This window comes from Heterodontus francisci, chromosome 31 (assembly GCF_036365525.1).
Source record: "Heterodontus francisci isolate sHetFra1 chromosome 31, sHetFra1.hap1, whole genome shotgun sequence".
NCBI lineage: Eukaryota > Metazoa > Chordata > Chondrichthyes > Heterodontiformes > Heterodontidae > Heterodontus > Heterodontus francisci.
This window is the reverse complement of record NC_090401.1, coordinates 8,621,405-8,631,540: the sequence shown is the minus strand read 5'-3', so window position 1 is coordinate 8,631,540 and position 10,136 is coordinate 8,621,405.

Here is a 10,136-nt window from a genome sequence, read left to right as displayed (position 1 = left end):
TGCTTTGTCTTGGATGGTGTTGAACTTCTTGAGTGTTTTTGCAACTGCACTCCATCCAGGCATGTGGAGAGCTTTCCATCACACTTCTCACTTGTGCATTGTAGATGGTGGTCAGGCTTTGGGGAGTCGGGAGGTGAGTTATTCGCCGCAGAATTTCCAGCCTGTGACCTGTTCTTGTAACCACAGTATTTATATGGCTGGTCCAGTTACGTTTCTGGTCAATGGTAAGCCCCCAGGATGTTGATGGTGGGGAATTCAGCGATGGTAATGTCATTGAAGAGCTGAAGATGGTTGGGCCTAGGACACTGTCCTGATGAATGCCTGCAGCGATGTACTGGGGCTGGGATGATTGGCCTGCAACAACCACAGCCATCTTCCTTTGTGCTAGATATGACTAACCAGTGGAGAGGCTCCCCCTCATTTCCATTGACTTCAACTTTGCTAGGGCACCTTGATGCCATACTCCGTCAATTGCTTCCTTGATGTTGAGGGCAGTCACTCTCGTCTCACCTCCAGAATTCAAACCTGTATTCAGGTTTGGACCAAAGCTGTAATGAGGTGTGGAGCAGAATGGCCCTGGCAGAACCCAAACTGAACATCAGTAAGCAGGTTTGTGCTGAGTAAGTGGTGCTTGATAGCACTGTCGATTGTGCCTTCCATTGGTTTGATGATTGAGAGTAGACTGGGCAGTAATTGGCTGAAGCGGATTTGTCCTGCTTTTTGTGGACAGGACGTGTCAGGGCAATTTTCCACATTATCGGATAGATTCTTGTAGTGTAGCTCTACTGGAGCAGCTTTGCTAAGAGCGTGTCTAGTTTTTGAGCACAACTCTTTCGTCCTACAACCAGGATGTTGTCAGGACCCATAGCCTTTGCTCTATCCAGTACCATCAGACGCTTCTTGATATCGGGTTGAGGGAATCAAACTGTTTGAAGACTGGCATCTGTGATGCTGGGGTCCTCCGGATGCGGCCGGGATGGATCATCCACTCAGCGCTTGCCAGGCAGAGAGATCTGGGCGTACAGGTCCACAGATCACTGAACATGGCAATGCAGGTGGATAAGGTAGTCAAGAAGGCATACGGCATACTTGCCTTCATCGGTCGGGGCATAGAGTATAAAAATTGGCAAGTCATGCTCCAGCTGTACAGAACCATAGTTAGGCCACACTTGGAATACTGTGTACAATTCTGGTCGCCACAGTACCAGAAGGATGTGGAGGCTTTGGAGAGGGTACAGAAGAGGTTTACCAGGATGTTGCCTGGTCTGGAGGGCATTAGCTATGAGGAGAGGTTGGATAAACTTGGATTGTTTTCACTGGAACGACGGAGGTGGAGGGGCAACATGGTTTACAAAGTTATGAGTGGCATGGACAGAGTGGATAGTCAGAAGCTTTTTCCCAGGGTGAAAGAGTCAGTTACTAGGGGACATAGGTTTAAGGTGAGAGGGGCAAAGTTTAGAGGGGATATGTGAGGCAAGTTTTTTACACAGAGGGTGATGAGTGCCTGGAACCTGCTGCTGGGGGAGGTGGTGGAAGCAGGTACGACAGCAACGTTTAAGAGGCATCTTGATAAATACATGAATAGGATGGGAATAGAGGGATACGGACCCCGGAAGTGCAGAAGGTTTTAGTTTAGACAGGCATCAAGATCGGCGCAGGCTTGGAGGGCCGAATGGCCTGTTCCTGTGCTGTACTGTTCTTTGTTCCTTGTTCTTTGAAATTTAATGTAGGAAGAATGAGGAGAGACAATATAAAATAAAGGGTACAATTCTAAAGGGAGTGTATGAATAGAGGGACCTGGGGTATATGAACACAAATCATTGAAGATGGCAGAGCAGGTTGAGAAAGCAGTTAATAATTCATACGGGATCGTAGGCTTTCTAAACAGAGGCATAGGGAACATAAACAAGGAAGTTATGATGAACCTTTATCAAACACTGGTTCAGGCTCAACTGGAGGATTGTGTCCAATTCTGTGCACAGTACTTTAGGAAGGATGTGAAGGCTTTTGAGAGGGTACCATAAAGGTTTATGAGTATGGTTCCAGGGATGAGAGACTTCAGTTACGTGGATAGATTCGAGAAGCTGGGGCTCTTCTCCTTAAAGGGGAGAAGGTTGAGGGAAGATTTAAAAGAAGCGTTCAAAATCATGAGGCGTCTAGACAGAGTAGATAGAGAAACTTTTCCCTTTGGTGGAAGGGTTGTGAACCAGAGGTCACCAATTTAATGGGATTGGAAAAAGAACCAAAGGTCACATGAGGAAAAACCTTTTTACACAGCAAGTGGTTGGGATCTGGAATACACTGCCTGAGAGTGTGATGGAGGGAGATTCAATCGTGGCTTTCAAAAGAGAATTGGATAAACACCGGAGATAAAAAAAAATTGCAGGGTTATGGGGAAAGGGCAGGGGAGAGAGCAGGCATGGACTCAACAGGGTGAATGACCTCTTTCTGTTCTGTAACCATTCTACAATTTTGTGTGCTGGTCTCTGCCTCCTTGTGATAAAACATCCCCATTCCAACAACCTTCTGTAAGTCACAATTTTCTTTAATGTCCTGATTGATATTTTATTGATTATTCTCAGTCTTTGCCAGCTCATTACTGATTCAGTGTTTTACTGGATTTCTGAAGTGAAAATCATGTTTAACTAACCTTCTGGAGTTTTTTGAGGAGGTAACAGAGAGGGGTGATGAGGACAATGCTGTTGATGTGGTGTACATGGACTTTCAAAAGGCATTTGATACAGTGTCACACAACAGACTTGTGAGCAAATTTGTAGCTCATGGAATAAAAGGGACAGTAGGAACATGGATAAGGAATTGGCTGAGTGACAGAAAACAAAGAGTAGTGGTTAATGGATGTTTTTCGGGCTGGAGGAAGGTTTGTAGTGGAGTTCCCCAGGGATCAGTGTCGGGACCCTTGCTTTTTCTGATATATATTAATGACCTAGACCTTGGTGTACAGGGCACAATTTCAAAGTTTGCAGATGATATGAAACTTGGAAGCATTGTGATCTGTGAGGAGGATAGTGTAGAACTTCAAGAGGACAGAGACAAGTTGGTGGAATGGGCAGACAGGTGCAGATGAAGTTCAATACAGAGAAATGTGAAGTGTTTCATTTTGGTAGGAAGAACGTGGAAAGACAATATAAAATAAAGGGTACAATTCTAAAGGGGGTGCAGGAGCAGAGGGACCTAGGTGTATATGTGCATAAATCATTGAAGGTGGCAGGACAGATTGAGAGAGCAGTTAATAAAGCATACAGTATCCTGCGCTTTATTAATAGGGGCATAGAGTACAAGAGCAAGGAAGTTATGTTGAACTTATATAAGACACTAGTTTGGCCTCAGCTGGAGAATTGCATCCAGTTCTGGGTGCCGCACTTTAGGAAAGATATGAAGGCATTGGAGAGAGTACAGACAAGATTCACGAGAATGGTTCCAGGGATGAGGAATTTCAGTTATGAAGATAGACTGGAGAAGTTAGGAGTGTTTTTCTTGGAGAAGAGAAGGCTGAGAGGTGATTTGATAGAAGTATTCAAAATCATGAGGGGTCTGGACAGAGCAGATAGAGAGAAACTGTTCCCACTCGTGAAAGGATTGAGAACGAGAGGGCACAGATTTAAAGTATTTGGTAAGAGAAGCAAAAGTGACATGAGGAAAAATGTTTTCACGCAGCGAGTGGTTAAGGTCTGGAATGCGCTGCCTGAGAGTGTGGTGGAGGCAGGTTCAATTGAAGCATTCAAAAGGGAATTAGACAGTTATATGAAAAGAATGTGCAGAGTTATGGGGAGAAGGCAGCAGATTGGAACTCAGTGAATTGCTCATTCGGAGAGCCGGTGTGGACACAATGGGCCGAATGGCCTCCTTCTGTGCTGTAATAATTCTGTGATTCTGTGTTTACCCTCTTGATAGCTTTCATAACCTTAAAACCTCGATTAGTTTCCACCCTCTTCACTTCCACAGTTCTACGTTTTGGTGCTTTATTCTATAGCTACAATCTTTCATTCGATTGACTCTTTTAAATAGCTCCAATCCCCTTCCTATAATGGTGTTATGTTTCCTGGTTGTCATCTGGTTCCCATAAGTTAGAAATGATCACACTCTGGACTTGGAAAGGCTGGAGCTCTTTGTTTATTTCATATAGCCTGCCATGCTGCTTGGTAGGAACTGCTTTAGACCAGGGTCGTGTTACGCATCACAGGACTGCCATGCAGTAGTGAATGTAGCCCCCAGAATACACTTTCCTATTACAATTAGTTCCTAGCTAATTAGTTCCTAACTCTGTACAAATAATACAACAATATATAACATCTCTCTTTTTAAAAAAACATAATGCCTCTAATCAATATAACTGTTCCAATCTTTAACTTTTGCCTAAACTAAAGAAGATTAACAATTGACTTTTAGACATATACTGAACCCCTTTCAGAGTCTTTTATAGCTTCTTTCCGTTTCTAAAACTATTATTCATGGTATCACTTAGGTGGAAAGATGTTGTGCCTCCATCTTGTGGACTTGGCATTCGTTGCTCTCAGTGGTGAGTTGGCACGCTACACAGTTGATGTTGTGTGTGTTGCTCTTGGTGTTGTAGGAGTCGTGCTTGCTGTTGCTAATGTTGTGTCACTTGCTGATGACGCTGTTGATGTCGTCTGACTGGATAGTGATATTTCTGGTGTTGTTGATTGTCTTTTCTGTATTTCCAGCCCAGGCGTAGCTGGACTATGGACTCTGTTCCTTCTCATTTGCTTACCGGTTTTGATATCAATGATATATTTATATATATATATAATGTTTCCCTCAACAACAGGTATACCGTTTTGGATACTGTTGCGGGGGACGACTTACCAGGGGTAAGCAATGGGGTGCAGGTCTCTGGCACAGAGTCTGTCCCTGTTGCTCAGAAGGGAAAAGGGAAGAGGAGCAGAGCATTAGTCATTGGGGACTCCATAGTTAGGGGAACAGATAGGAGGTTCTGTGGGAACGAGAGAGACTCACGGTTGGTGTGTTGCCTCCCAGGTGCCAGGGTACGTGATGTCTCCGATCGTGTTTTTGGGATCCTTAAGGGGGAGGGGGAGCACCCCCAAGTCGTGGTCCACATAGGCACCAACGACATAGGTAGGAAGAGAGATGGGGATTTAAGGCAGAAATTCAGGGAGCTAGGGTGGAAGCTTAGAGCGAGAACAACCAGAGTTGTTATCTCTGGGTTGTTGCCTGTGCCACGTGCTAGCGAAGAGAGGAATAGGGAGAGAGAGGAGTTGAACACGTGGCTGCAGGGATGGTGTAGGAGGGAGGGTTTTGGTTTCCTGGATAATTGGGGCTCTTTCTGGGGTAGGTGGGGCCTCTACAAACAGGATGGTCTTCACCTGAACCAGAGGGGTACCAATATCCTGGGGGGGAGATTTGTTAGTGCTCTTCGGGGGGGTTTAAACTAAATCAGCAGGGGAATGGGAACCTAAATTGTAGTTCCAGTGTACAGGCTGTTGAGAGTAGGGAGGTAGGGGATAAGGTTACAGGGACGCAAGAGGGCACTGGTAAGCAAGAACTTGGTTTAAAGTGTGTCTACTTCAACGCCAGGAGCATCCGGAATAAGGTGGGTGAGCTTGCAGCATGGGTTGGTACCTGGGATCCTGATGTTGTGGCCATTTCAGAGACATGGGTAGAGCAGGGGCAGGAATGGATGTTGCAGGTTCCGGGATTTAGATGTTTCAGAAAGAACAGAGAAGAGGGTAAAAGAGGGGGGGGTGTGGCATTGTTAATCAAGGAAAGTATTACAGCGGCAGAAAGGACGTTTGAGGACTCGTCTACTGAGGTAGTATGGACCGAGGTTAGAAACAGGAGAGGAGAGGTCACCCTGTTGGGAGTTTTCTATAGACCTCCGAATAGTTCCAGAGATGTAGAGGAAAGGATAGCGAAGATGATTCTCGACAGGAGCGAGAGTAACAGGGTAGTGGTTATGGGGGACTTTAACTTTCCAAATATTGACTGGAAATACTATAGTTCGAGTACTTTAGATGGGTCTGTTTTTGTCCAGTGTGTGCAGGAGGGTTTTCTGACACAGTATGTGGACAGGCCAACCAGGGGCGATGCCACATTGGATTTGGTACTGGGTAATGAACCCGGCCAGGTGTTCGATTTAGATGTAGGTGAGCACTTTGGCGATAGTGATCACAATTCGGTTAGGTTTACCTTAGCGATGGGCAGGGACAGGTATATACCGCAGGGCAAGAATTATAGCTGGGGGAAAGGAAATTATGACGCGATTAGGCAAGATTTAGGATGTGTAGGATGGGGAAGGAAACTGCAGGGGATGGGCACAAACGAAATGTGGAGCTTATTCAAGGAGCAGCTAATGCGTGTCCTTGATAAGTATGTACCTGTCAGGCAGGGAGGAAGTTGTCGAGCGAGGGAGCCGTGGTTTACTCAAGAAGTTGAAGCGCTTGTCAAGAGGAAGAGGGCGGCTTATGTTAGGATGAGACGTGAAGGCTCAGTTAGGGCGCTTGAGAGTTACAAGCTAGCCAGGAAGGATCTAAAGGGAGGGCTAAGAAGAGCAAGGAGAGGACACGAGAAGTCATTGGCGGATAGGATCAAAGAAAACCCTAAGGCTTTCTATAGGTATATCAGGAATAAGCGAATGATAAGAGTTAGAACAGGGCCAATCAAGGATAGTAGTGGGAAGTTGTGTGCGGAATCAGAGGAGATAGGGGAAGCGTTAAATTAATATTTTTCGTCAGTATTTACAGTAGAGAAAGAAAATGTTGCCGAGGAGATTACTGAGATACAGCCTTCTAGGCTAGATGGGATTGAGATTCACAAGGAGGAGGTGTTAGCAATTTTGGAAAGAGTGAAAATAGATAAGTCCCCTGGGCCAGATGGGATTTATCCTAGGATTCTCTGGGAAGCCAGGGAGGAGATTGCAGAGCCGTTGTTGTTGATCTTTAAGTCGTCATTGTCGACAGGAGTAGTGCCGGAGGACTGGAGGATAGCAAATGTTGTCCCCTTGTTCAAGAAGGGGAGTAGAGACAGCCCTGGTAATTATAGACCTGTGAGCCTTACTTCGGTTGTGGGTAAAATGTTGGAAAAGGTTATAAGAGACAGGATTTATAATCATCTTGAAAAGAATAAGTTCATTTGCGATAGTCAGCACGGTTTTGTGAAAGGTAGGTCGTGCCTCACAAACCTTATTGAGTTTTTCGAGAAGGTGACCAAACAGGTGGATGAGGGTAAAGCCGTGGATGTGGTGTATATGGATTTCAGTAAGGCGTTTGATAAGGTTCCCCACGGTAGGCTATTGCAGAAAATACGGAAGTATGGGGTTGAAGGTGATTTAGAGCTTTGGATCAGAAATTGGCTAGCTGAAAGAAGACAGAGGGTGGTGGTTGATGGCAAATGTTCATCCTGGAGTTTAGTTACTAGTGGTGTACCGCAAGGTTCTGTTTTGGGGCCACTGCTGTTTGTCATTTTTATAAACGACCTGGATGAGGGTGTAGGAGGGTGGGTTAGTAAATTTGTGGATGACACGAAGGTCGGTGGAGTTGTGGATAGTGTCGAAGGGTGTTGTAGGGTACAGAGGGACATAGATAGGCTGCAGAGCTGGGCTGAGAGATGGCAAATGGAGTTTCATGCGGAGAAGTGTGAGGTGATTCACTTTGGAAGGAGTAACAGCAATGCAGAGTACTGGGCTAATGGGAAGATTCTTGGTAGTGTAGATGAGCAGAGAGATCTTGGTATCCAGGTACATAAATCCCTGAAAGTTGCTACCCAGGTTAATAGGGCTGTTAAGAAGGCATATGGTGTGTTAGCCTTTATTAGTAGGGGGATCGAGTTTCGGAGCCACGGGGTCATGATGCAGCTGTACAAAACTCTGGTGAGGCCGCACCTGGAGTATTGCGTGCAGTTCTGGTCACCGCATTATAGGAAGGATGTCGAAGCTTTGGAAAGGGTGCAGAGGAGATTTACTAGGATGTTGCCTGGTATGGAAGGAAGGTCTTACGAGGAAAGGCTGAGGGACTTGAGGTTGTTTTCGTTAGAGAGAAGGAGGAGGAGAGGTGACTTAATAGAGACATACAAGATAATCAGAGGGTTAGATAGGGTGGATAGTGAGAGTCTTTTTCCTCGGATGAGGATGGCAAACACGAGGGGACATAGCTTTAAGTTGAGGGGTGAAAGATATAGGACATATGTCAGAGGTAGTTTCTTTACGCAGAGAGTAGTAGGGGCGTGGAACGCCCTGCCTGCAACAGTAGTAGACTCGCCAACTTTAAGGGCATTTAAGTGGTCATTGGATAGACATATGGATGTAAATGGAATAGTGTAGGTCAGATGATCGGCGCATCATCGAGGGCCGAAGGGCCTGTACTGCGCTGTAATATTCTAAAAATTCTAAAAAAAAATATATGACCTGGAACTCAGAGCTTCACCAACAACTTTTGCTGGGCTCCAGGTTTTCATGATTGGATCCTGTACATGTACAGTTTGTCTTTTCACCAGATCGGGTAGGGATTTAGCACGCTTGTTGAAGTGTTGATATCCTTCTACCTGTGCTTCAGTGAGTTGTTGTCTCACTTCCTCATGGTCATTTAGAGGATGTATCTTGCTTGGCAGAGTTGTCTTGTACTTACTTCCATTCAATAGCTCTGCAGGTGATTTCATGTCAGTCATCAGGTGTAGATCGGACTGACAATAAGGCAAGTGCGATGCAGACCCCCACCTGCCAAGAATGAGTCATATTAATTTTGTCATATGAACATTGATTTTAAACTGTGGCTGGACTGAAGAAATTACTTGTTTGAAGATCACTGGGCTGGAAGGATATTTGCACACTAAGAGACGCTGCTAGTGGAGACAAAGGATTATTCCCTGCTCCAACTAAGCCAAATGGATTGTGATCACCAGACAGTGAAGGTGTAAGGAAGCGCATTCCAGAGACTGCTAAGGTAATACAATCCACAAACCTCGCAGGAAACACTGTTCCAAATAAGGAGCTAGTCACATGACTAACCTGCTGGGAAACCTGGGGTTTTTTGAATTGTGCCACACAGAAAGGAAGAAGGAAGTTTTGAACTGGAACCTGGAAGAAAGCCTCTCTCTTGGCTTTCTCTCTCTCTCATCTTCTCCCAAGCCACCGGGCCCAGAGAAGACACGTACACCTCAAGAGAGAAAAGACTCCGACATCGAATCAAGTTGAAGCATGAGCTGGGCCCCAACAAATTGCAAGATTTACATGCAACCAAAGAATCCACATTGAACTTAAAGGACTATAACTACCTCAAACTTTTCCCCTTTATTCCTTCTGCTTTTTCTGTCTTTATCTGCGTTTGTGTTTATCGCGTGTGCATGCTAGTGTGGCTGCATCGCATATTTGTAATCGTTAACCAGATTAGAGTTTATGATGAATAAACTTCTACCTTTTTTGTTTAAATCTAAGGAAACCTGTTTGATTTCTTTGTCTTACAATTGGAGCAGTGAACAAGGATTCACTGAGGGGGAGCTAAAAACACGGTGTTTCTAAAATCAAACCCTGTTACGGTTAAACCAGGCAAAGGCTGAGAGGGAACACCTAGACCCCTAGTGGTGTGCTACAGGGATCGGTGCTGGGCCCTCTGTTGTTTGTCATATATATTAATGACTTGGATGTGAATGTAAGGGGCATGATTAGTAAGTTTGCAGATGACACCAAAATTGCTGGTTTAGTGGACAATGAAGAAGGTTGTCTAAGGTTACAACAGGATATAGATCAACTGGGAAAGTGGGCAAGGGAGTGGCAAATGGAATTTAATGCAGACAAGTGTGAAGTGATGCATTTTGGGAAGTTAAACCAGGGCAGGACATATACAGTGAATGGTAGGGCCCTGGGGAGTGTTGTTGAGCAGAGAGACCTTGGAGACCTGAAAGTGGCAACACAGAGAGATAGGGTGGTGAAGGCGGCATATGGCATGCTTGCCTTCATCGGCCAAGGCATTGAGTACAAGAGTTGGGACGTCATGTTACAGTTGTACATAACGTTGGTTAGGCCGCATTTGGAGTACTGTGTGCAGTTCTGGTCGCCGCACTACAGGAAAGATGTGATTAAGCTGGAGAGGGTGCAGAAAAGATTCACAAGGATGTTGCCTGGTTTGGAGGGCTTGAGTTATAAAGAG